Here is a 5,000-nt window from a genome sequence, read left to right as displayed (position 1 = left end):
GTTGTAGTGACGAGAGTAACGGCAGCAGTGGTGAGCAGCTTGGAGGCTGGAGAAACAAAGAGCGTGATGGTGATGGGCACCGCGGTGATGGTGGCAGCAGCATACTTGAGATCACTCTGCATTACGGAAGAGTTGCGTTTATTGGCCAAGAAACGGCGGTGGTCATGTGCTGGGAATGAGTGGCTGAGGCGAGGCGGAGGGCTGGGGTGGGCGCGTGGTGAGGTTGCGGGCATGGGGTGTGGGGTGCAGTGACTTGAGGCAAAGGGATGAGAACCTCCATCTGGTAAAGCAAACGTCCATCAGCGGCAAGTGTTCTCCAGCGTGTAGGTCGTCAACAAGCTGCGAGGCCTTGACAACACGCGCCACAAGGGACCGCCCACTTTAATAAGCCAACCCCCTTCGGCAACACGGTAAGAATCGTAAGATTTAGCCGCACTAAATCGAGGGAAACACTCGCTGGTCTTTCTTTGTCTTGTAAACCAACGTCCACTCATTTGTACACAGGTGTATCACTTAACTGATTGTAATCCGTGTCAGTGTTTCACTAATGTTAATATAGTAAGTAGCCATAGCGATGAAGCTTTCACTTACCTCTGCACAAAAATGGATAAGCTCATTTACGAAATGAATAAATTATATTTCCCCTTCAGGCGCTCGAGAAAAACAGAAGTAATCGCCATGCAAAAATGAAAATTCATTATGAAAATTCAGCTCTGGTAATGAAAATTGTTGCAAGAGTTGGGGGGAAGCAGCCGAGCAGCTCCCATTTAGTTAATGAACTGACAAAATGTTACGACAGCAATAACCGTTCCCAGTCCCAAACTCCGGGATCTCTCCTTATCACTTTAGGGCTACGAGGTGTGTAGGGCTCAACGCCCCCGCCTCCCCGCCCTCCTCCCCGCCTGCCCCGCAGCCTCTCATATGGTCCAGTAATGAAAAATTCCCCCCAGTTAGAGGTGGAAAATTAGTGAGGGAGCCTTTCCTCCCCAGAGTCATAATTGCCAGCCCGAACCCCTGACCTCTATCCGGCCTCCCAGCTTGTGGGGCCGACGGGACGGGGCAGGACACGGGAGAAGGGGCGTGGCCTCAGATGCGAGTTATGACCTACGTTGTCCGCTGTGTCTTAGGCCGGCGTGGGGTCACGTGCCTTCCTGGGGTCTTGGCAACACTGCGGAGGAACGTTTTGTCCAAGTATTTAATATCTGGAGGTCAGGCCGGTGAAAAATGTTTTCTTCACTGCCAATTCATATTTTTCGTAAAATTAATTATTTCCATAATTTCCGTAATTATGAAAGAGCGACGGTGGTGGTAGTCATAGTCAATGACGCCAACAATAACAATCATAACGGTAACAACAACAACAACAACAACAACAACAACAACAATAAAAATAGTCGTCACTGGTACTGGTCAACGTTCAGCTAACGATCTACGCATTCTTGTCAGAGGTGTGAGGTGTTCGAAGGCAGATGAGTCTGCTTCAGCAACACGCCGCGAACGTCCAGGCACACCATGATCCCAAAACAATGTTGTCATGTCTTTTGTGGAAATATGATTTCAGTCAACGCTGTATTCAAAGTCCCTGCAATAAGACTGTACATAATGGTGCGTGTGAATTAAAATTAGTGAACAGAGGTGAGGACAACCGCCAGACAGACAGACAACCACACACACACACTGACAAACGTAGCGGCTACTTGTTTTTAAATACATCTCTCTCTCTCTCTCTCTCTCTCTCTCTCTCTCTCTCTCTCTCTCTCTCTCTCTCTCTCTCTCTCTCTCTCTCTCACACACACACACATCTATCTACATTGCTACAATTCAAGAGACAGCTGAGTAGTGGTAAGTCTTTTGGACGCCGCCGTCACCCCGCCACCGCCACCGCCGCCGCTCGCAGGTAGGCGGGACATGCAAACACCTGAGTAACACAGGACTGATTCCGGAAAACGGCGGGAGTGCGGAAATTGCACTAATTGAACTAAAGGTTTAATGGGATAAAGTGAGCTGCGTTAGGGACTCCACTCTCCACACCAGCACACAACACTGATTACCAAACTGTAAGGAAATAAAAGTGTTCCCTGCGACTTAAACACCTATGCACACCCACACACACACTAAAAAAAAAAAAAAAAAAAAGTAAATGAATAAAATAAAAACACACATCAACATTTAGTTAATCAAATATGAGCTAGGCATAAAAACGTTAAGCGCGGAATGGAGGCCTCAATGGCACTGTTTGAGAATGCGTCACATTACTGATCAAGAAGCATCGGCAACACAACGACATGATCTTCCCTCAAGGCGGCACTCTTGTCTTACCTGAGTAATAGAGCCCAGGAGTTATTACTTAGTTCGAGTCTTCTCTCTTGATAAAACTGATCACTACTTTTTCCTGTTGTTAATATACAGCATCCCGTGCTCCGTAAGACAATTCTCTTTTCCTCCCTCCCGTCCAAGATGTGTGCGCCACAGGCTTGGTTGTGGATGACAGAGAACAGCAAGCTTCAAGACACTGAGTCGTTTTATTCTATACAGTTGTACATAATGTCTGGGAAATCAGCAGCCGGATGATCTTGTGAAAATTATTGACTGGTATGTTCTTTTCCGTTGAAAAGCTTTCGTTCACTCTACAACTATGATGAATCACATTAAGGACAGTATACGGTGGGAATCACATCGGGTAATGGAATGGCGTCATTAATACCAGCGACGTGAAATACAGACAACATCTGCAGGCAAAGGCAACAACAGTCGCAGAAGGTCAGGCTAATCTAGATGCCACATCCCCTGCCACCTCCGCTCTTACGCGGGACACTGGTACACTCATTAAAAGTTCTTGCCATTTATTTAAATTTTTACACTTGAAATATATTCAATAGCAATGGCTGCTTCAACATTTCTCACACGTCCGTCCTTCAACCACCACAAGAACACAAAAGGGAATGCACAGGGTACTCCTTTTACATTTCTGTCTGACCTGCTTACTATAGTACCTGAAGGGCAGAGCGGCTCACTGGAGCAAATAACCCCCTAATTAACTAATATGCATTCTTTTATCCACTCTTCCCATCTTCCTTCACTATACATATTCTCACTTTCCTTTTTATTCCTCTCCCCTCGTCAAGGCCACCATCATAATACAATCATCGTCATCATCATACAGTAGAAACAACACGTGGAGCAAGAAAGTTATACGTGACCTATCGATCGGCGAATCAAATAACTGAAGAAATACAGTTAAAGCATATACGTTAATGCAATCCCCTGCATGGCTGAAATACATATTACAGTTCATCACAACCAATTACTTTTTTACTTGCTAACCCTCCACCCTGCCTTGTATGGCCAGGGGAGGGAGGTAGGGAAGGAAGGAAGGTTGAGGAGAAGAGGAAAATGAGGGAGGAAAGAATGTTATTGGATGGAATACAATGGGAAAAACAGGTAAATGACAGCACACGGCATGCTCAGGCAGTCACCAAAGAGTCTACACTCTAAAGTCACCCTCATGCAGGGCTGACAGGTGACAGGGACGTGGCTGGCTAATGCCTTGCTGTAGGGAAAACTATTTCCCACTTATAATTACCCTAACAGGTCTCGTTGTAGCGGTGACTTGTGTCCCGCTACAAGACACAGTTATCGCCAGAGTAATGTCACGAACTCCAATGTCTAATTCAGTGGTTAGCAGAGGCTCCAAGAGAAGGCCCAAACAAGCCTACTGTATTGCATTCTGTGCTTTGACTGACAAGAATTCCTGTACACATTACATTTTTACTTCACTGTATCTAATCGTAACAGTTATCGTCCCCTTCAGCTAGTCAAAGGAACACGTCACGAAAACGTTCCTTCCATTTTACTCCAGTCGTACAAATTACCTACATTACACAGCTTCAGTGTTGTGCATGCATGTACGCGTCTCTCCACTAACCTAATTACTAATTATTTGACTGCGTGCATGTGTGTGTGCATGTGTGTGTGTGTGTGTGTGTGTGTGTGTGTGTGTGTGTGTGTGTGTGTGTGTGTGTGTGTGTGTGTGTGTGTGTGTGTGTACCACCACTGCCAACACAAACTTTGTTATGATTATCATGCACGGTGTTACATTTTCAGAGTTACAGTGATGTCTGATTAGCTGCGTGATCACAATGTTGGGCTCTCTCGTCTTTTTCTGAATGCAAAGTTTTAACAATAGATACGTACACCACTTCGAGCCATTTTATACGATGAACGGCAATCAGTAAGTCATAATATTAGCGATGCGTAATACTGTGGTGGTGGCCGTCACGCTTTGGGCATCTCGGTGGGCTCGACAACCACACGCCGAATACCTCCACCCCGGGGCTGCGAGTGGTTGCTCCTTGCGATCCCGTTCACCTGAATCTAATTAAGGAGAAGCGAGCCTCATTCAAACAGCTTTGCACGAATGTTCGATCCGAACTGATAAAAAGAGAAGACTCGCAACATAGTTCCTTCCTTTTTATGGAATTCAATTATTTTATAACTTCCATATCCATTCCTGAAGGGATGTCGGTGTTTTATTGCATCAAAATGCATTTTTTGTTATGGCCAATACTTTTCCCTATTTTCAAACGAATTTCTGTATTCCATGCTAGTATGCAGTTGTCAGCCTTAAACAATTTTGAGTTGATATGAATTTTGATGCAGTTTTGTATATTTATAAAAAAAAAGTATAAAAACCTTGTGGATAGCAAGCATTTTCATGCAGCAAGCGAATTTTTTTCTCCTCCTCCTTCTCCAAACACACACACACACACACACACACACACACACACACACACACACACACACACAATGAAAGACTGTTTCCAAAAGTCCATTAACTTCTATGGTCTTGGCGTGATGGCTGCGGCGGGCAGCAGGACCCTGGTGTCCCTGCTCCGTGCCGCCCCCTGCCAACGCGCTGCACAAATACTTCCACATAAATATGTACAAAATATAGACCAACAGCCGCCGGCGGGTCTATTGTGCTGGAGGCTGAACATAAC

At 45.5% G+C, this 5,000-nt stretch overlaps 1 long non-coding RNA gene across 1 annotated transcript in view; it reads right to left on the bottom strand.

The window, feature by feature from the left end:
* The window catches only part of LOC135101120 (uncharacterized), a 165,826-nt gene that overhangs the window by 43,482 nt on the left and 117,344 nt on the right, over window positions 1-5,000 (bottom strand). The window lies entirely within an intron of this gene.

This window comes from Scylla paramamosain, chromosome 6 (genome assembly GCF_035594125.1).
Source record: "Scylla paramamosain isolate STU-SP2022 chromosome 6, ASM3559412v1, whole genome shotgun sequence".
Lineage (NCBI taxonomy): Eukaryota > Metazoa > Arthropoda > Malacostraca > Decapoda > Portunidae > Scylla > Scylla paramamosain.
This window is presented reverse-complemented; position numbering and strand designations above follow the sequence as displayed.